At 41.3% G+C, this 23,184-nt stretch overlaps 1 long non-coding RNA gene across 4 annotated transcripts; it reads right to left on the bottom strand.

The window, feature by feature from the left end:
- Window positions 1–19,182: 19,182 nt before the first annotated feature.
- Window positions 19,183–22,927, bottom strand: LOC124880648. Of its 4 annotated transcripts, none has more exons than XR_007041408.1 (8): window positions 22,625–22,927; window positions 22,382–22,460; window positions 22,157–22,260; window positions 20,995–21,148; window positions 19,982–20,089; window positions 19,469–19,897; window positions 19,314–19,385; window positions 19,183–19,237 (listed from the first exon to the last, which is right to left on the bottom strand). It is a non-coding gene; the product is annotated as an uncharacterized LOC124880648 (long non-coding RNA). The 4 variants fall into 4 exon arrangements; XR_007041406.1 differs by having other exon boundaries at window positions 19,314–19,685; window positions 19,767–19,897; XR_007041405.1 differs by having other exon boundaries at window positions 19,314–19,897.
- Window positions 22,928–23,184: the final 257 nt, after the last annotated feature.

Here is a 23,184-nt window from a genome sequence, read left to right as displayed (position 1 = left end):
TGCCAAATGTCGGTTTCAATGGTGCAAGGAGTGCAAATCTTGGGCTGTGGACAATGTGAAACATGTATTGTTCTCTGATGAGTCCACCTTTACAGTTTTCCCCACATCCGGGAGAGTTACGGTGTGGAGAAGCTCCAAAGAAGCGTACCAGCCAGACTGTTGCATGCCCAGAGTGAAGCATGGGGGTGGATCAGTGATGGTTTGGGCTGCCATATCATGGCATTCCTTGGCCCAATACTTGTGCTAGATGGGCGCGTCACTGCCAAGGACTACCGAACCATTCTTGAAGACCATGTTGTCTCCAACTAGTTAGTGAGAACCAGACAGAAATGTTCCTGTGCTGATCCAAACGGTTCCCTTGGAAGAACCTATCAGAACCTGGGCCTCAGTTCTTCTGCTATCATGTGAATTTAGTGAGAAATGCTGCAAATCTTGATGTGATGTTGGTTCTGCTGATTTAAGGACAAATGTTCCTGTCAGATGTGAAACCAGCAGTTCTGGTTCCATGCTGCAGGAACTTAAATGCTGATGTTTCTCTTCGGATCCATGTGTCGGTTCTGAACCCAAACCCGTTTCTCCAGCAGTGGAAATGGTCCCGAGTCAAAGCGTCCAGCTGCTTCTTCAGTCCCACCAAAGCTTCCATAGATCAGATTAGTGTTTGTCATGAGAAGTGATGAAAACCTGGAGCTGGAAACTGGTCCCTGTCTGGACTGGACCTCTGCCTCCTGCACTGGTTCCTCATCTTCATCATTCTAATGTGTTGCTATGGAAACATGCTGCACTCATTACATCACATTTACTTTGACTCTTCCACCTTCTAATGAGCCTCTGGAGGTCTGATGGTCACATGACTGTCTCCTCCTTGTCTCTGAGTCTCATGTTGGTGGAGGACTCTCAGGATGAAAAAGGTCCAGCAGGTTGTTTGAGGACGTGGACCAACCAGGTGACCTGAACTCACCTGACGTCTGTCTCTTGTCTGACAGAAACCAGTTTAAACCAGTTTCTGATGAAGACGTGTTTCTTCTTCATGACATTTGGAGGAGCTACTAAAGAAGGAGTCAGAAACTACTGAGGAGCCAATCAGATGGATGGATGAGTGAGAAGGTTCTGGCAATGACAGGAGATCAGACAGTGACCATCGGCATTATGGGTAATGTAGTTTTAGAGACTCACCTGACATGAAATGGAGCCGGAAATAATATAAAAGACCTGTGGCAACAATTAGAACCAGAACCAGGAGAGCTTTGGCCCAGGATGGAAACAGTTCTGTGGAGACACATAAAGAACATCATGACCTCTGACCTGGATCTACAGCAGCTGTCTGATTATATTTCTGACCTTTAACCAGCAGTTCTATGTTTGTAACTCCGTTCTTCTCACTTTAAATGTCCCACTGATGGACAAATAGTGGACTATTCTTTTGTTCTTCTTAGAACCTGATGTTCTGGTTATGTTCTCTGCCTTGTTGTGTAAAACATCTTGGGTTAAAGGTAATAACTCTAATATTTAACTGAAGTTATTAATCACACAGAAACAGATAGAAGTATTGGAAGAAACTTGTGCCATCAGGAACTGAATTTGAATGGCTCTGACTGAACTTGTATTTGTGTAATTTGAAATTAAATGCATTGGTTTGAAAATTTTATTAAACTGAAACTGAATTTGATGGTTTGAAGCTGAATTCCTTTGCTTTTAAAATGTATTTCGTTGTATTAAAAATTCAGTTAGACTACTTTCACTTTCAGGTCTGTAATTCAATTTCAGTTCCAAAATTCAGTTTTTGTGTCACACATCCGGGTCCTTGATGATAGCCACAGATTAATCAAACACAGATTCATCGATGGCCCTGTCCCAATACCCGCATTTCCACCCTTGTGTCCCTGAATTGCACGTTCCCGTTGATGGGTTCGAGTCTATAGTGTGTCCCAATTCTCCAGAGTGGTCCTTAGCCCCACCCCCTTTGTGCCCCACATCCGCACTTCGGTGAAGCCCGCATCTAAGCGGACTTTGCCGAAGTATATTACCCACAAGTCACTGCTGCAGATGACGTTCTGAGCAAAAACCAATCACAACCGTCAACGTAACCAGCCACCAAATCAGAATAATAAGAACTGCGTAAACTTTAGACAGCAAGCGGACAAATATTTTTTTTACTGGTTTTCCGGACTCAACATTGTAAGAAACCAGTGGGTTCAGAGTGACTCTGGGCAGTCAGTAGGTCATAACACTGAAGTTACCTTTCAAACAAACACTGGCGCGGCGAGAGTCTGGTGTATAAACCTCCGTGGCTTCCTGCACTTTCTTCTCCTCAAAACAATTTGCTTGTTGCAGTTTTAAATAGTTTTTTTAGCAGCAAGACTGTGAAAACAGCGCTGTTTCCCGCTCTTTTTGATGTTGCAGTTACGGTGCAGAGCTGCAAGTCGATGACGTAACCCCTACTGTCCTAATTCTCCAATTATGCAGGTTGTAACCTGCGCACTTCAACCCTTACATGCACTTGTACAAAGTAAACACTTCATAGAGGGGCGTAGGGTGTAGTGTGGGAATTGGGACAGGTCCTTAGATGCGCGCTAGCCCAAGTGTGGATTGAGGGCACAAAGGGGGCGGGGCTAAGGACCACTGGAGAATTGGGACACACTACGCCTCCGAACCCATCAACGGGAACGCGCAATAGAGGGTGGAGGTGCGAGTATTGGGACCGGGCCGATGACGTAACAACTACTGTCCCAGTTATCTAGTTTTGCACACTTGTAACCTGCGCACTTCAACCCCTACAAGCACTTCTACAATGTACACACTTCATAGAAGGGCGTAGGGTGTAGTGTGGGTATTAGGACAGGGCTTATGATCTCACTTTCTTCTTCTGGATGATGGCCGCCTGATAAGTCTTATTGTATTGGGAGCTCCATAAACGACGATTATTTTATTGATCAACGTGTATTATTCCATTTGAAAAGTACCAATGGATGTTTAAATGACTACATGGTTTTTATTTAACCTTTTACATATTGCTGATGGCTTATGATGCTGTTTTGTTTTAAAATGTTATAGTTTTATGATCTTGTTCATTATTCAGCCATTTAAAATGTTGAAAATATTGTTTGTGTTCATAGATATAAAAATCTAACACTAGATAAAACACATTGATGACAAATACCATTTCTTTAATTTATTTGTAAAGCTTTCAACAACTTAAACACTAACATATTAACTTAAGGAACAAAGTTTAAATCAGTTTATTTGCAGAGCATAATAAGAATTATTATAATAAATAAACAAAAAATGTTAATATTAGATTTCATCTGACTGAATTATATCTGTTTAACTTCCACCCATTGGGGAAACCCAGCGGGATTTTGAAAACAATGTGCCAGGAGTTAGCTGTTTCACCTTTCTCTCTCCTAGACATGGCGATTGACTGAGTTTTTACTGTAACAAACTCTATGTGCTCTCTTTCAGACTCTAACCTTGAAAACATTAACATTTACTTTTCCTTCCCATAGAAAGTACTCCTGGATCAATGCTTCTGTGTTCCTTTTGTGTCTCTGCTCTGTTCTCTCAAACCCCCAGTAAGTGGTGGAAGATGGCCGCTCACACTGAGCCTGGTTCTGATTCTGCTGGAGGTTTCTTCCTGTTAAAAGGGAGTTTTTCCTCTCCACTGTCGCTACATGCATGCTCAGTATGAGGGATTGCTGCAAAGTCAACGCCAGTGACTGTCCACTGTCTCTACATGCTCATCCAGGAGGAGTGAATGCTGCAAGTCACTGACTGGATGCAATTTGCTGGGTTTCCTTAGATAGAAAAACTTTTTATCCAATTTGAATAAATAACTGAATCTGACTGAACTGTTCAATGATTAGGATTAATAGGAATGTATGAACCTGACTGTTGTGAAGAACCTTGAGACGACATGTGTTGTGAATTGGCGCTATATATATAAAACTGAATTGAATTGCATTGAAATTACACAAACACATTTTCAATGTGAACAACTCAAATTCAGTTTCTGATGGCTTTCTTCCCATATAGAACCAAGTAAGTAATACATTTATTAGAATATTTGAATCTATCATGGAGTCCGTTTTTACAGTGTAAGTTCTCAGCAGGTACAGGTCCTTCTCAAAATATTAGCATATTGTGATAAAGTTCATTATTTTCCATAATAAATATTTATTTATTTATATTATATTGTAGATATGTTTGTACTGTTTAATTTGTACTGTATTGCACCGACTACGCCAAAACAAATTCCTTGTATGTCCAAAAACGTACTTGGCAATAAAGCTTTTCTGATTCTGATTCTGATTCTGATTCTAATGTCATGATGAAAATTTAACATTCATATATTTTAGATTCATTGCACACTAACTGAAATATTTCAGGTCTTTTATTGTTATCTCACAAAATTAGCATATCATTAAAAGGGTCTCTAAACGAGCTATGAACCTAATCATCTGAATCAACGAGTTAACTCTAAACACCTGCAAAAGATTCCTGAGGCCTTTAAAACTCCCAGCCTGGTTCATCACTCAAAACCCCAATCATGGGTAAGACTGCCGACCTGACTGCTGTCCAGAAGGCCACTATTGACACCCTCAAGCAAGAGGGTAAGACACAGAAAGAAATTTCTGAACGAATAGGCTGTTCCCAGAGTGCTGTATCAAGGCACCTCAGTGGGAAGTCTGTGGGAAGGAAAAAGTGTGGCAGAAAACGCTGCACAACGAGAAGAGGTGACCGGACCCTGAGGAAGATTGTGGAGAAGGGCCGATTCCAGACCTTGGGGGACCTGCGGAAGCAGTGGACTGAGTCTGGAGTAGAAACATCCAGAGCCACCGTGCACAGGCGTGTGCAGGAAATGGGCTACAGGTGCCGCATTCCCCAGACCTGGGCTACAGAGAAGCAGCACTGGACTGTTGCTCAGTGGTCCAAAGTACTTTTTTCGGATGAAAGCAAATTCTGCATGTCATTCGGAAATCAAGGTGCCAGAGTCTGGAGGAAGACTGGGGAGAAGGAAATGCCAAAATGCCAGAAGTCCAGTGTCAAGTACCCACAGTCAGTGATGGTCTGGGGTGCCGTGTCAGCTGCTGGTGTTGGTCCACTGTGTTTTATCAAGGGCAGGGTCAATGCAGCTAGCTATCAGGAGATTTTGGAGCACTTCATGCTTCCATCTGCTGAAAAGCTTTATGGAGATGAAGATTTCATTTTTCAGCACAACCTGGCACCTGCTCACAGTGCCAAAACCACTGGTGAATGGTTTACTGACCATGGTATCACTGTGCTCAATTGGCCTGCCAACTCTCCTGACCTGAACCCCATAGAGAATCTGTGGGATATTGTGAAGAGAACGTTGAGAGACTCAAGACCCAACACTCTGGATGAGCTAAAGGCCGCTATCGAAGCATCCTGGGCCTCCATAAGACCTCAGCAGTGCCACAGGCTGATTGCCTCCATGCCACGCCGCATTGAAGCAGTCATTTCTGCCAAAGGATTCCCGACCAAGTATTGAATGCATAACTGTACATGATTATTTGAAGGTTGACGTTTTTTGTATTAAAAACACTTTTCTTTTATTGGTCGGATGAAATATGCTAATTTTGTGAACCTTTGAAAACGTTTCCTTTATCAGAAAAAATGCAGGTGACAAAAGACACCTGCATTTTATATTCCCTTGAAATCATGTACTATTTATACGACTACAAGAATGTTTGTGCAAATGAGCTGATGGGACGGGTTGTGGTTCCGAGGCAGATCGGGTAGTGCTTCAGAAAAGTGTCCAAAGCAGCTGCAGGACACTGGAAACATTGTTCTCCTCCTACTTCTTCTGAGAAGACGTCCCAGCGAGTCCTCGGTTCAACCATCAGTTTCTCTCAACTAGAAATACTTATTCAGCTTAAACTAGAGTCAGAGTTCCTCTCTAATCCTAACGGAGATCAAACAGAGTTTATTACTAAAGTTAATCTCGTTTCCTGAAGAGTTTATTAAACTTAGACATAAACTCACTGAGGAGCTTCATGAGGAAAAGGTTGATTTTCTAATGGCGCTACCCGTCTGGATTCTGTTGTTTTTCAGCTCCTTCTTTGTTGTCTCTGCTGGTAAGTTTTATTTTTATTTTATGGTAAATGTCTACCTTAGGCATAAAGTATTTACATGAATCGTGCTTATAAATCTCAACATTTTCAGGTTTAATAAATAATGTAATTGAATCAAGTATTATCTAAAAACATGGTATTATTCTCTAATCCAATTCAACAGATTCCAGAGTTGTTCTTTCTCTGTGTTGAGGATAAACCTGTTTAAACTGATCTAGTGGAAATAAACTCCGTTAAACTTCGTCACGTGATTTCCACGAAGAGCAGTCCGGTACTTGCGCAGTGTCCTCTGCAGATACTTGGGTGTTTATGTTCTTACTGAAGGTTTTTAAAGGAGGCAGATGTTGGTCTATGGTTGTTTTCACCCAACGCTCTTCCGTGAAGCGGTCAGAGCCAGTCTTCTTTCCCCAGGATGTCTCTCTGTTGGACGCCTTACAGCCAGAGCGGTCGGCTGCTCTGCTGGAAACTAAGAAGCAGTGCTGGGCGAAGTACTCAACTATAGTACTTGAGTAAAAGTATTGATACTCACGGTCAAATCTTACTCAACTACAAGTAAAAGTCGCTCGGTCAAAAATCTACTCAAGTTAAAGTACTGAAGTACATTTTTGAAAATAGTCAAGTATTCAAAAGTACATGCATTTAAAAGTACTTAAGTATTCTAATATCAGTACATTTCTGTATAATTTTCAGAGTAATTTTGCCAAACCTTGTAACTTTCAGAAACCACCTGATGTATTGAACCACTCTGCACCAAATTATACACCACCTGTAAAGAACTTTAGCATAAAAATGCCACAAAAAATAAGGATAGCTATTTTGATTATTTTTTGTTTAAAAACAAACCCAAAAGAAAACAGGAGAGTCTTGATTCTCCTCAAACTTTCACTGTGGCATAGATGTTTAAGGTTGAATCTATTACCACAAAGAAACTACAACTCTGCTTTGAGAACTCATCCTACTGAACAACTTGGCCACATGGCAACAACTCACGTCCTTAATAAAATTAGTAAACTACAAATAATATCTGCCCTGAGTTTTTCACATTTGTGGAATGTCATGCAAATCTCTAAAACAGTGGTGTCCAAATTCAGTCCTCAAGGGCTGGTATCTTGCATGTTTTAGTTCTTCTCCCTGGAGGTAGTTACTACCTCCTCAGCATGTCAAAGTTCTGCATATGATTGACTGATTGATTGATTAATATAGCGCTTAACAACAACCAACAAAGCTGACCAAAGCACTTTACAGTAAAAATGACATCAAAAATAGAATAAAAGTTACAAGACAAAAGAAATACACAAGAATAACAACAAATAAGGGAAATGCCATTCCACTACATGGTATTAAAAGCCTGTCTAAAACGTTGAGTCTTAAGACTTAAAAATACTCTGATCAGTGGTTAATCGGGGGTCTAAAGGGAGGTTGTTCCAGAGTCGGGGTCCTGCCACAGAAAAGGCCCGATCACCCCAATGTTTGAATATGGTTCTTTGGACATTTAATAAAAGGTGACATGATGACCTCAGAGATCTGCCATGTACGGGAAAACGTAAAAGTTCGGACAAATAGGGTGGGGCTAATCCATTTAATGCTTTAAAAACAAACAATAAGATTTTAAAATCAATTCTAAAATGAACAGGTGCAAAGAGAATAGAACGGGGGTAATATGCTCACGTCTTGGGGTATTGGAATATATGAGTTACCATTTGACCCAGGTGTGTTGAAAAAGAGAGAGAACTAAAACATCCAGGATGTAACTGACACCTAAATCGAACAGTTTATCGTCAGGTTATACTTGTTTACTGATTGTAATTAAAAAGAAAAAATCATTGCATTGTCTGCTTGTTAGAAAGTTAAGAGTTTTTTAAATCAACTCATTTGTCAAATTAGCCTTTAAGGAACGAACCAGCTAGATTCCTCTGGTCTTTTGTTTACAAAAAATATTCGATTGATAGAAACATGACTTAGCAATATTTAAGTATAGAGGTTCCTACTTAGTTTGATGACCTCTTCATCAGTAATCCAGGATTTTTTAAAGTTTGGAAGCAGAATAGCTGCAGCAACTAGCTCTGGGTCAGACATCATTTCCCTAAATCGTTTCTTCAGCCCACCTTGCAGGGCATTGATCAGTGGCATGCAGAATTTCAGAGATGCTCTGGTTTTGTCAAGCCTGGAGATGGGGGCGTTGATTGTAGGGGGGATCAGCCATCCCATCTGAATGTCGGATTCTCCCTGAAGAATGTTTATTGCCTTTGCAACGTCACATATTCACCTAAAATGTCAGCTGGACTGTACCTAACACACAAAATGCTTAGGTGAATGTAATACATATTGTTAATTGTTTTAGATAAAGGGTGCCATACAAGACCATTTACCATTCTAAAATTAATCATTACTTTTCTTTTCTACAAGGCTTCTGACAAATTCCAAGATTTACTTGCAATCATTTTTATAGGTTCAGCAGCACAGTGTAATTATTTAGTGTGAATATTATTATTTTTAAATATTTATTTAAGTCTTTATTCATTCACGCTCCCGCTGTCTAAGTGGGGTCATATGAACCCCACTCATGTTTGGTGTGGTGGTGGGGTCATTACGTGGTGCTCGTGTGTTGCTTGGCTCGCTCCCTAAGAGGCAGCCGTGACTTTTACTTGCTAAGTTTGATAGCTCTGAGCTCAGATATACAGGTCCTTCTCAAAATATTAGCATATTGTGATAAAGTTCATTATTTTCCATAATGTCATGATGAAAATTTAACATTCATATATTTTAGATTCATTGCACATTAACTGAAATATTTCAGGTCTTTTATTGTCTTAATACGGATGATTGTGGCATACAGCTCATGAAAACCCAAAATTCCTATCTCACAAAATTAGCATATTTCATCCGACCAATAAAAGAAAAGTGTTTTTAATACAAAAAACGTCAACCTTCAAATAATCATGTACAGTTATGCACTCAATACTTGGTCGGGAATCCTTTGGCAGAAATGACTGCTTCAATGCGGCGTGGCATGGAGGCAATCAGCCTGTGGCACTGCTGAGGTCTTATGGAGGCCCAGGATGCTTCGATAGCGGCCTTTAGCTCATCCAGAGTGTTGGGTCTTGAGTCTCTCAACGTTCTCTTCACAATATCCCACAGATTCTCTATGGGGTTCAGGTCAGGAGAGTTGGCAGGCCAATTGAGCACAGTGATACAATGGTCAGTAAACCATTTACCAGTGGTTTTGGCACTGTGAGCAGGTGCCAGGTCGTGCTGAAAAATGAAATCTTCATCTCCATAAAGCTTTTCAGCAGATGGAAGCATGAAGTGCTCCAAAATCTCCTGATAGCTAGCTGCATTGACCCTGCCCTTGATAAAACACAGTGGACCAACACCAGCAGCTGACACGGCACCCCAGACCATCACTGACTGTGGGTACTTGACACTGGACTTCTGGCATTTTGGCATTTCCTTCTCCCCAGTCTTCCTCCAGACTCTGGCACCTTGATTTCCGAATGACATGCAGAATTTGCTTTCATCCGAAAAAAGTACTTTGGACCACTGAGCAACAGTCCAGTGCTGCTTCTCTGTAGCCCAGGTCAGGCGCTTCTGCTGCTGTTTCTGGTTCAAAAGTGGTTTGACCTGGGGAATGCGGCACCTGTAGCCCATTTCCTGCACACGCCTGTGCACGGTGGCTCTGGATGTTTCTACTCCAGACTCAGTCCACTGCTTCCACAGGTCCCCCAAGGTCTGGAATCGGCCCTTCTCCACAATCTTCCTCAGGGTCCGGTCACCTCTTCTCGTTGTGCAGCGTTTTCTGCCACACTTTTTCCTTCCCACAGACTTCCCACTGAGGTGCCTTGATACAGCACTCTGGGAACAGCCTATTTGTTCAGAAATGTCTTTCTGTGTCTTACCCTCTTGCTTGAGGGTGTCAATAGTGGCCTTCTGGACAGCAGTCAGGTCGGCAGTCTTACCCACGATTGGGGTTTTGAGTGATGAACCAGGCTGGGAGTTTAAAGGCCTCAGGAATCTTTTGCAGGTGTTTAGAGTTAACTCATTGATTCAGATGGTTAGGTTCATAGCTCATTTAGAGACCCTTTTAATGATATGCTAATTTTGTGAGATAGGAATTTTGGGTTTTCATGAGCTGTATGCCAAAATCATCCGTATTAAGACAATAAAAGACCTGAAATATTTCAGTTAGTGTGCAATGAATCTAAAATATATGAATGTTAAATTTTCATCATGACATTATGGAAAATAATTAACTTTATCACAATATGCTAATTTTTTGAGAAGGACCTGTATGTACAATAAAAAAAACTATTTATAAATTAAATGAAAGGAAGTAGAGGGAAGAAAAAACATCTTGTGACATTTTTCTTTAAAATAAATTCAAATAATAGAGGCGTTTTAAAAACTTTGAAACAAAAACAGCATCAGGTCCATCATTTGAACAACAGTTTTTGTCAATACATACAACTTAGAATCATATTTTTTAATTAACTAGCTTTATTATCTCTTTAAATATATAAATTGTTCTGGAAGTTTTAATGTGAATATCAGGATTATTCATAAACATATTCATTGAATTACAAAACAGAACATTTTCCATTTAGGCTAATTCAAAATGGAGTTTTTTTGTCTCTATTCCCTTAAGATTATATTGACTCTCTTTTAACAAATTTTAACTGTAGATTTACAGGTGATTAATTTTTCTGAGCATTTTACATAACTTGTAAGATACTGTAATGTGCCAAATTGTAAAACTTCAATAATTTAACTAATGAAATAATATATTGGTTGGATTACCAAAATATTTTCTACTTATAATTCTTAAAGTTTTGTAAAGTAGAAATTTGCTTGGATTTGTAAAAGTTTTACATATTAGTGTAGGTAAACAAACACCCAAACAACTGTTTACTACTTACATTGGAACACCAAGTGCAGCACAGACATTTCTCACAGCTCCCTCTCCTTGTACTTTTTGAATCCTCAGGATCCGCTCTACAGCCAAGTAAAGGGAGTTCCACCTTGTTGCGTTAGGTTGCACCAGCTGAGGTTTGCAATGTTCTTCAACCACCTCTGCAGCAGTAGTAGACCTTGCCGTCTTGTTCCAAAGAGCAGCTTCTACCTTGTTTGCATTATTTGCATCTACTGTAGAAACCAGATTCAACAAATGACAAGCGCACCTATAGGAGCCATTTGAGGTTTTTGGTGTTTGGGCATAGTTTGGGTTTGTCTTAATTAGTTTTGATAATTCTGTTTGGTTTATATGTGAATTGACACTCTGACCTATATTTTACTCCACCACTGGTGGCGGTGTGGGGGAAATCTATTTAGGTGTCAGGGTCAGAGGGCATCAGGTGTTAGGGTGTGTGGAGGTCATATGGTTTTTTACCGCTCTCTGTTCCATACTGGTTTGGCTTCATCATATCCACATATTGACCATAATTGCCATCTTTGCATGCTGCCATAAACCACCACCCTGGATTTTGGATTTCATTCAACACTCAGCTTGTATTCAATAAATAGGAGCATTTCCAAACTTCTCCCAGTCTGGAGATTACCTTACGAGCGCGTTAGGATCTGGATCAGAAGCGACTAAAAACGGATGGAATTTGATAGCCGCTACAAAAGTAAAAAATCCAACCATTCGGATTAAAGGATATGCCACTTTATGAAGAGGACAACACACCTGGAAAGGTTTGGTGCACGCCCACCTGACTAGCTGATATGCATGAGAAAACAAAGGAGCTACATTCACTCAACCATCCCTGTCATCTCAAGTAAGACTGATCAAATAATAAGGTATGAGGCACGATTACTATTTAAGACGTCTTTGGTGAGTCCAATCATCCTTATTAAATACAAACATATGACGCGTTGGACTGGCTTTATGATGTGTTACAGCTTTCCAGAGATGGTGCTATAGCCTGGTAAATGGCTAATGTTTTTGTGGTGGCTTTTATTCAGTCATATCTCAAAGTGTGACCATTCAACAGCTACTCATGTGAATGCGTTTGTGCCTGGTGGTATTTGTAGAGCATTTTGCTGCGCGTAAAGACTGATAAAGCACAACACAGCCTGTTGTTTTTGTTGATTCAGTTGAAAATGAGTGATATGAATGTTTAAACTGAACCTACGGGCTCACAAAGTAAAAAAAGACACAGAAAACTTTCACTAAACGGAGCTGCTCTTGCTTTTGAAAAGGCACAGAAGTAAAGTAGTGAAGTGTTTAGAAATGCAAGTAAAATAAAGCAAAAAATAATAGAGCTTTGGTCATCAAATAAAAATGTTTCTGAAATAAAAGAATGCATACAAAGGTTCAACACTGTGTGAAAATGCGTCCTCTCTTCACAATTCTTTGTTAAATGATTTTAAGTTGCCTGAAGATGAGCAGCAAAGACAAAATACCGTCTTTCAGGAGAAAAGAGCGGCAAATAATGAGCTTGTGAATAAAGTGCATATTTGGCTGAAAGAAAATGAAGTGGATGATGATGTCTGTGAAAATGTGTCATGAAGTTGCTGCTGATGACGTTCAAGCAGGGAAACACGGTGATGAAGGTGATGAAGGTGTAAATCCTGAGGATAGTGTCTCAAATATTTAAAGGGTGCATTTTAAACGCACTAAAGCGTCCAGCATATCCTCTTATATAACTTTCTGTGTTGGAAGGCAGTAGCGTTGGAGGAAAATCCAAACCAATGTCCAATGGGATGAACTCTTACATCAGCAAAGGACTTAAAGAGCAAAAGTTCACTGAATTTAACCCACAAGCGAAAGAATTCGTGCCTAATGTCATTGAATCTGACGCTATGCGGAGCTCAACACTAACATCTGCGCCAGATGTGAGACCCAAGGTTTTCAGTAATGTAAAATCATGTACAGGATGAAGTGCAATACCGAAAACAGCCACGGGAGGTCACTGTTCAGTCATGTTCAAAGTTGGATGGATTACCTTCTGTAAATGTTAACTTAAAGCCAAATATTGTTCCTATTCAGTCCACAGCTTTACAATCACAAGTAAATCACAATGTACAAAAACAACAATTTAACAGTTCATCAGTTTCAGCTGATAATATAATTTGATCTATTATGCAAAAACAGAATGAAATTACATCAATGCTTCTTCAGCAACAGTTATCAGCTACTCTTCCTCAGCATGAGATCCCAGTTTTTGATGGAAATCCATTGCAGTTTATGTCTTTCTTAAGAGCTTTGAACATTTTGTGGAAGAAAAGACTAACAATTATCAGGATTGTTTCTACTTTTTAGAGCAATACACCAGAGGGAAACCAAGAGAGCTTGTCAGGAGCTGCATGCATATGGCACCACAGCAGGGCGACCAGAGAGCAAAGCAACTTATAATGGAGCATTTTGGAAATGAACATCATGTTGCTTCTGCATATATGGACAAAGTGTTTTCCTGGCCAGTTCTAAAATCTGAAGATGTCGAAGCTTTGCAGGAATTTGCTTTGTTTTTGCGTGGATGCTGCAATGCAATGTCAGAAATACAGTACATGGAGGAGTTGAATATTCCATCTTGCATGAGGGAAGTCATCATGAACTGGCCTTATAAGCTCCGTGAAAGATGGAGATTAGCAGCTTGTGAGCTACAAGAGCAGCGAGGCTTCAGAACCACATTTACTGATATGGTCAACTTCCTTGAGTGACAAATAAAGGTTCTGTCTCATCCATTGTTTGGAGACATCTCTGACATCAAGCCATGCTCTGTAATGAGAAGAGTACATAAGAAAAGGACAACATTAAAGGTCAACACAAAAGGCAGCAGCTTTGTAACATCCATTTCAGCCCCTGATAGCGCCACATTTTCTGTGCCAACAATTCACAAGTAGCCAATAACCTCTAATAACCGTCTCGTTGAAACTTGTCTTTATTGTGAGGAGTCACATTTAATATCAAAGTTCCCAAAACTGTAAAGGATTTCTCATAAGGAGAAAATAGGATTCCTAAAAGGAAAAGGAGCATGTTTTGGATGCCTGAAAGTAGGCCACATGAGTAAGGAGTGTAGGAGTCGTCTCACCTGTGACAAATGCCATTTAAAACATCCCACCCTTCTGCATTTAGACAATAAAGAACCATCAATAAGCAGTGCATTTGTGTCTCACCAGGCTGGTGTTTGTACTGGGGCCGGAAACCATGATTGTACCCTCTCCATTGTTCCAGTCAAAATTAAGTCTAAGAAAGGAGATAAGGTGCTGCAGACCTATGCCTTCTTAGATCCTGGGAGTACAGCCACTTTCATTACCAGCACGCTCATGAACCAGCTGAACCTACAAGGCACAAAGACTAATATTCTCCTGCGTACCATGGGTCAGGAGAAGCTGGTGCCTAGTTACTGTGTAAATGGACAGGAGATTTCTGAGCTGGGAGAAAACAATTTCATGGAGCTCCCAGAGGTTTACACGCAAGAAACCATTCCTGTTTCAAAGACCAACATTCGACATCAGCGAGATATTGAGGATTTGGAATATCTCAAAACTGTCAAGATCCCAGAATTGGATGCTGACGTTGGGCTTTTGATTGGGATGAATGCACCAAAACTCATGGAGCCATGGGAGATCATTAACAGCAAAGGTGATGGACCATATGCTGTGAGGACCCTATTAGGATGGGTCATAAACGTGCCTTTAAGAAGTGGAAATTATGGTCAGAGAAGCTGTCCAACTGTTTATATTAATCAAATCTTCATCATTAAACTAGAGGAGCTGTTGATGTCTCAATACAACATGGAGTTCAATGAGAAGGCACTGGAAGAGGAGCACGAAATGTCGATTGAGGACAAGAGGTTCATGGAAATAATGGAGCGATCAACTTGCATGCAAAATGGACATTATTGATTGGACCTGCCTTTTATTAAGACATAATCATGCCCAATAACCGGTGTATTGTGGAGCAACGCAGAGGAATAAGGCCTATAAGGAGGAATATAAGGAGGAATATACAACATTTGTTACTGACTTGATTGACAAAGGCTATGCTGTAGTTGTTCCTCATAACCAATTGGAACCTAAGGATGGAGATGTGTGGTACCTGCCCCATCATGGAGTCTACCACCCGAGGAAGAGGACCTTGTGAGTGGTGTTTGATTGTGGGGCGAGCTATAAGGGCACCTTGTTGAATAACCAGCAGCTGCAGGGGCCAGATTTAACCAATTCCCTCTTTGGTATATTGACTCAATTCAAAGAGGAGAAAATTGCACTGATGACAGACATCAAGGCTAGTTTCATCAGGTGATGGTGTCAGAGAAACATTTGGACCCTTTCCGTTTCTTGTGGTGGCCGTCAGGAAACACCTCATTCAGACTAACTGAATATAGAATGACAGTCCACATCTTTGGTGCTGTCTCATCACCAAACTGTGCTAATTATGCTCTAAGAAAGACAGCAGCAGATCATACACACAGTTATAACAAGCAGGTGATTGACACCATTTACAACAACTTTTATATGGACAACTGCCTGAAGTCTGTGGCCACAGAGCAAGAGGCAGTGCAGTTGGTGGCACACCTCATCGATCTGTGCTCAAAGTTAGGATTTCAGTTGTTGAAATGGACAAGTAACCGCCGAGCAGTGTTGTTATCCATTCCAGAGGAAAAGCGCTCTAAAACAACGAAAGAGCTTCACCTAGAACAAGACAACTTGCCTATGGAGAAAGCTTTGGGCCTCAGCTGGAGTGCAGAAAATGATATGTTCACCTTTGAGCTTGCAGAGTTTAAAGTGAAGCGGTGCATCAGGCCCAGCAGTTTTAAAGGACACCTACAGGCCCAGTTGCATCATTTTGCAGATGCCAGTGACCATGGATATGGGACAGTGTCTTACCTAAGGCTGCACGATGAAAGAGGAAATGTGCACCTGGCAGTCATGCTTGGAAAGGCTAGAGTGGCTCCTTTAAAGCAGACGACAATTCCTTGTCTTGATCTCACTGCTGCTGTGTTGGCGGTCAAGGTGGATAGGATGTTGAAGAAGGAGCTCTCTATTCAGCTGAATAGTTCATGCTTTTGAACAGATAGTCAGACAGCGCCGAGATACATAAATAATAACATCAAACGATTTCACACCTTTGTTGCAAATAGAGTGGCTGCAATAAGAGAGGCTACAGATGTATTTCAGTGGAGGTACATCAACTCCAAGTCCAATCCAGCAGATGAAGCCTCTAGAGGTCTGACTGCAGAAAACTTTATGGCCTGTCAGAGGTGGATAAATGGCCCTGACTTTCTTAGAAGTCCAGAACAGGAGTCGCCAAAGCCTTTTGAATCCCAGCCTGTTTGTTCTGAGGACCCAGAGGTGAACAGGGATGTTCTGGTAAATGCGACTGACACACAGCCAAAGGATTCCACCCCCAGGTTCGTGCATTATTTTTCAAGCTGGGCCATACTTAAAACTTCTGTTGCTTGGTTGCTCAAGTTGAAGGACATTCTGCGGAGCTTGAGTAGGAAGAGGAAAGAGTTGATGGATGTTCTTTCCTGTACTGACTCTTCTAGAGCTTCGGAGTGGATTGAAGAGGAGATGAGAAAGAATAGAGATGCTGTTTTTACACAAACTCTTTCAGTAAAAGACATCTCCAGAGCAGAGATTGCCATCATCTGCTACAACCAGCAGGCAAGCTTTAGAGAATAAATTAGAGATCTGCAGAGTGGAGCATTTGTTGTAAAGAAAACGAGCAATACCTACAGGCTTGATCCAGTATCACAGCAAGGTTTAGTGAGAGTGGGTGGTAGGCTTAGTCGTTCGGCCCTATCTCAGGAACAGAAACATCCTGTTATCCTCTCTAAAGGCCAGCATGTGTCCAAACGTATCCTGCAAGACCGACATCAGCAGCTGGGACATGCAGGAAGAAATCATATGCTTTCAGCCCTCAGAGAAAGATACTGGATTGCCAGTGCCCACTCAGCCTGCAGAAAAATATTATCAGAATGTATTGTGTGCAGACGCTACAGAGGACAACCAGCAGAACAGAAAATGGCAGATATGCCACCAGAACGAGTCTGCCCAAATTTCTCACCTTTTACTAATGTAGGTGTGGATTATTTTGGGCCCATTGAGGTCAAGAGAGGGCGTGCAATGGTTAAGAAATATGCTGTTATTTTTACATGCATGGCCAGTCGAGCTGTACATTTAGAGGTAGTTCATTCATTAACAACTGACTCCTATATTAATACCATTAGACGTTTTGTGTGCCAAAGTGGACCTGTATGTCAAATAAGATCAGACAATGGCACCAATTTTGTTGGTGCAGAGCGTGAACTGAGAGAGGCTTTGGCAGCTATAGATCATTCAAAAATCCGCCAAACTCTATTGGCAAAGGAGATCGACTGGATTTTTAACATACCTGCCGCATCTCATCATGGAGGCGTGTGGAAACGGCTCATCAGAATGGTCAGAAAGGTGTTATTTTCTGTCCTTCACCAACAGACCTTGGATGATGAAAGTCTTCAGACAATTCTTTGTGAAGTAGAAGCCATCCTCAATGATCGTCCTACAAAGGTTTCAGATGATGCAAATGACTTGGAGGCTCTAACTCCAAATCACATTTTGCTGCTCAAAGGAAGACATACTCTTGCTCCTGGTACCTATCAAGAAAGTGATGTTTACCTCAGAAGACTTTGGAGGCAGATGCAGTACCTCTCGGACCTGTTCTGGAAAAGATGTACAAAGGAATATTTACCTTTGCTGCAGGAGAGGCAGAAGTGGACTAAGCCTCGAATAAATTTTACTGTTGGTGACATCGTGGTTGTCGTGGATCACACTGCTCCTCGTGGTTCCTGGATTTTGGGAAGAATTACAAATACTTATCCAGATACAAACGGACTGGTTCGTTCCGTACAGATGAGGACGAAGACGGGCCAGTTAGAAAGGCCCATATCCAAAATTATCCTCCTTCAAGAAGCCCTTTGAAGCAAGAGAAGAAAAGGGAAGATCTTTGGGACTATACATCTTTGTGGCTCCTTTTTGGTGTTTGTTGAATTGTGCTGTCTACACAATTGGGGCCGGTGTATAGGAGCCATTTGAGGTTTTTGGTGTTTGGGCATAGTTTGGGTTTGTCTTAATTAGTTTTCATAATTCTGCTTGTTTGGTGGCAGTGTTTGGTTTATATGTGAATTGACACTATGACCTATATTTTACTCCACCACTGGTGGCGGTGTGGGGAAATACTATTTAGGTGTCAGGGTTAGAGGGCAAAAGGTGTTAGGGTGTGTGGAGGTCATACGGTTTTTTACCGCTCTCTTTTGTATACTGGTTTGGCTTCATCATATCCACCTATTGACCATAATTGCCATCTTTGCATGCTGCCATAAACCACCACCCTGGATTTTGGATTTCATTCAATACTCAACTTGTATTCAATAAATGGGAGTATTCCCAAACTTCTCCCAGTCCGGACATTAGCTTACGAGCGCGTTAGGATCTGGATCAGAAGCGACTAAAAACGGATGGAATTTGATAGCCGTTACAGCACCGATGATGCTTTGGAAGTTGGTACTGGAGACCATCATCTACAGTCATAATGGTGCCAGCATCAATGAATTTCACCTCTTTATCTTCATCATGATCATCTTGTGTTGGATTTTCATCGGTTACCTCCTCAGCACTAACATTGTTTTCATACTCTCCAAATACTCTGAATGCTTTAATGAAGTTTGATCTATTATCAGTTGTGTTTCTGACAATCTGTCGATTGAGTCATTCATCACATTTGCCAAGACGTCAAATATGTGAAACATATACAACTACTGTTGTAAGTGAAAATTTCTCTGGGTTAGGGGAAGTGACGTCACGTTGATACGGATGTTGCTACGAGCTCGGGGACGAGACCAAGGGCTCGACAGCTCCCTCTGGTGCTTGGGATGTCCGGATACTTAGAGCGTGTTGTAGCAGGGAACCATCTGATCCAACTGTTGATTCGAGAGACGTTGTTGTTCCAGTAGGTTGTTGATCCATGAGACTGAATTTGATGGGTATGTTCAGCTAGAGTCCTCCTGGGTGCCTCTGCTGGATCAAATTGGCCTAAGTGTTCTGTCATCGTTCATTTAATATTTTTGACCCACATGCAGAGAGACACTCAGGAGGCAGGAGAAAAGTTTAACACGTTTATTTCTTCAATAAAGAATAATGGAACTGGAACCGGAGCTCGAGACACCAGACTGTACGGGAGAGACGAAAGGGGTAAGTTATTTGAAGTTTTTTGGAAGCAATAGAAAATTACTTTAGTTTGCTTACTGGAGAAGAGGATGAGTTTTGATGAGGGAGAACGTTGTGGAGCCAGGGAGAGCGGTGAAACTGCTGCTGAGTCTTTGAGCCAGTGGTGGTGGTGAGTTTCTCAGGAGTAGGTTTCATGTAAGATCTTAACAGTTTGAATTTGTAAGTTTGGTTACCTGGTGAGGTTTCCAGAAGCTGGATGTGGATTGTAAATAGGAGGGGGGTGAGCAGCGTTCGCTTGAAGGACGACGAAGGCTTTGAGCTGTCAGCCAGTACTTGATCCAGGTAGATTACTTGGAAGCTTGGGAACTTCGACTGTCGCAGGATGGAAAGCAGAGACTTTCAGCCAGGGCTCAAAGTAGCAGGAGCTTTGAGGCATGGACTTGAAGTCACCTAAGAAGGAGCACACAAAAGGTTAATTACTGCGAGCTTCAGCAAGAATACAAACTTTGAGGCTTGGCCAGATGAAGTTACCACAAAGGCAAACACTCAGGCACTGGAGTGCTGACAGCTCCACCTTCTTATACTCCTCCAGATGAATGCTGATGAGGAACACTTGCTACCCTCCAAACCAGGGAATCCTGGCGGCATCTAGTGGTGAGTAACTAAGCAGCAGGCAAAAAACAACAACTCTCAGACTCCGACAACCGTAACCGGTAGCAAAGTTGTACGTTCTACTTAAATCATACAGGATCAGCTGTATGTTGCTAAGCAACGCTGCTACCGGCATGCTGAAAGATAGGGCCCGCAGAGCACATCGTCTCCTTTGGCTGGAAGGACGCATTCTCCCGACGCCGCTGCAAAATTATAAATAGAACGTCCCAAAATCTGTGTTGAATGAGCTGCTATTGACCATCAGTGATATTGCAGCTGTAACAGCGCCACCAGTAGCAGAACAGAGGTTCTGCACGCCAGCAGTTGTTCTCCTCAATTTCTGGGTCTGTGTTCTGTCCCGCCCCCATCATTTCTGTCCAATGGGAGCAATGATAGTCACCCACATGGCTTTGTTTAGAAGTAATTGTTCACTTGCAAAACGAACAATGTGAAGCGAACCGCACCAAACTAAAAAATAAGGTCCGCTTGTGGTCTGAAACAAACAAGCGGACCAAAGGACTCTCCTAGTGTGAATACACCCTATATCAGAGAAGCAACAATCAATCAGCCAGAGATGGAGCTGAGAGGTTTTACTCTCCTCTGCTCTGGGAGAGGTCAAAGGTCAGTTGTGGCCTGGGGGCCATAAAAGGTTAAGACCTGGTTCCAGCTATAAATAGACAATAATTATAATATTTTAATCAACTAGTGTCTGTTTGTAAAGCAGCATTAGACAGTAAATTATTAGTCTTCTTATTCTGAATGTGCAGCTTTAACATCTCTGCTCTGTGATGTTTCCTCTCCTGCAGATCAGAGAATCATCACAGTTAAACCTGGAGAAGACGTCACTCTGACATGTAGAGCAGATCAGAACAAACCTGTTATAGATGTAAAGTGGAGAAGAACTGATCTGGAGTCAGATCAACATGTTTTTGTGTACAGCCCGTATAGCTTTTATCTACACCATCTGTCTCCATTCTTGAAAAACCGGGTGGATTTGAAGGACGTGAAGAATGGAGACGTGTCTTTGGTTCTGAAGAACGTGACGACTGATGATACAGGAACATATGTGTGTCGAGTCGCTCAGAGAGGAAATAATCTGGACACTAACCTCATCAGCATCATTGATCTGATAGTTCGAGGTGAGTCTGTTTGTTTCTGGATCAGAACTTCTAGCAGCTTCCTGGTTCTTGACATGAGAGAAACATCTCAGATCAGATGTTTGTGTTTTCTAAGCTGTGTTTCTCCAGGTCTGCAGCTTCTGTCTGCATTAGATGGACAGAGACAAACACTTCAATGATTCATGGTCTTCATGTCCAACAGAACTGAGATCTGATGGTTCATTTTCACCTAAATCTACTTTCTAAACACATCAGGCTCAAAGAAACTCTGAAATCATCTCATCTGAATTTAAAAATACTATTTATTACAATAAAAACCACAAAAATGATCAATTACCTGTTTTAGAATCAGAAAAAGTCAACAATGGTTGCAGATATGAAGATGAAGGTAACGTTGAAATGAAGTAAAACTAGAAGCAAATATTTCCTGTAAAACTGTAAATCTGTTGGTGTTTTTACCTCATCAGCTGCAGCTCTAGAAAATCAATCAATCAAACATCAACTAGAACCAAATGAAGTGAAGGAAGATGATTGAATCAATATGATCTGATTCTACTGATGGAAACATCTAAAGACATGTCAGACCTGTCCATCTCATCCATCCAACTTTTACACCTGGAGAAATATTTATGTTTATTATCAGGCTAAAAATCATCATATCTCCACCTGTTAATGTTAGAAACTAGGAGAGGGTTAGAAATCTGCACTTTCCAGCTTTGAAACCGGACCGGGACGTCCCAGAACCTTCTGACCCACCAGGCTGTTGGTTCCACTGTTGGCTCTGAAAGTTGGGCTGTTTATGTGGATGACATCCCCTGAAGAATAAAATGAGACCAAAACAGCATTAATCTCAGATTGTTTCATAGAGGTCATGGCAGGGGTCCCAAACTGTAGCTCAGCGGCCATTTGTGGCCCTAGGATGGATTTTGTGGCCCCTGGACCACATTTCAGGAATGGATCAAGTCTAGTTGGCCAGTCCAGGCAGCTGGTGCTGAGATGCTTTTCAAAGAACATTTTAGAGTCAAATTTGACTGATTCCAGAAAGATGCAGACAAGTTCAAATCTTCTTAAAATGGAGTCAATTCTTGTCTGCTTCACTCATCTGCCTCCATGCTGCCTGGGAACCGGTGGACGTGTTCTTCTACGAGATACCTGCAGTGTTGATGAGACTCTGTAGAAAGCAGCTGGTCTGAGATCAGAGAGCAGATCATCAGTCACCTCCTACCGGACAGATCAGAATCACACCTGGTTCTGTTCTGCAGGGAACAAAGAAGATGGAGGGAACAGGAATGGACTGATTTTTGATCTGGTTCTGCTGTTGTTCCTGTTTTTCTGCGCCGTAGAAGACAGAAATATTCATCATCAAACTGAACCCACCTCCATTATCAGAAGCTGAAGGTGAGAACATCATGACAGGACCATAAAAGTGTGATCATCCAGGACAACCTGTGAGAAGCTTTCAACACACCAACATGAAGGATAAAACTCATTTCTACCTGATTGTTTCTCCTTAGAGGACTTATAGCATTTTTGTTGCAAATAACTTAGAAAATCTCCAAGTTTCAGACACGTTGGAAGTGTAGCAGAGAGTGAAGCATGGTTAAAATCAGCAGATATTACCACAAACACATTGGGGTGTCTGAAACCGGCGCCTCCTTTTCAACGTTGGGGTTGTAGTTGAGGTATTATTTCAGCTTTTAGATATTAATCAGCTGCTCCCATTTGTAAAGACTGAACAAAAGAAAGACCTTGTTGCTATGGTTACGCATCATGACAAATGTCCAAACGTAAAAATAAATCAGCAAAAATCCTTTCAGCAGCTCAGCATCCAACAGTGAAGAGAAGAATCGTGCAAAAAGATCAATATTCATCCACAAAAGGAGGAAAGAGAATTTATCAGAATAAAGTAACAGAGCTACTCCAACATGCTGCCACCTAGAGCGGAGTAATTCTAGAATAATATTACTCCGTCGGTTTGTCTCACTGTAACCCGCTGTATGTAGAGATTAAATTCAGACCTGTTTTATTAACCAGCTTTATTAGGCAATTGGAGAGAAAAAAATCTTTTTTGTTTTGTATGGAAGATGAACAGTGCCATATTATAATTCATTTATTATACAGTTATTCTTATTACTTACATTTGTCATTAATTAATGAAATTAAGAAATAAATAAACACAT

This window comes from Girardinichthys multiradiatus, chromosome 14 (assembly GCF_021462225.1).
Source record: "Girardinichthys multiradiatus isolate DD_20200921_A chromosome 14, DD_fGirMul_XY1, whole genome shotgun sequence".
Taxonomy (NCBI): Eukaryota; Metazoa; Chordata; class Actinopteri; order Cyprinodontiformes; family Goodeidae; genus Girardinichthys; species Girardinichthys multiradiatus.
The sequence above is the reverse complement of the archived record's forward strand: the minus strand, read 5'-3'. Positions and strand labels throughout refer to the sequence as shown.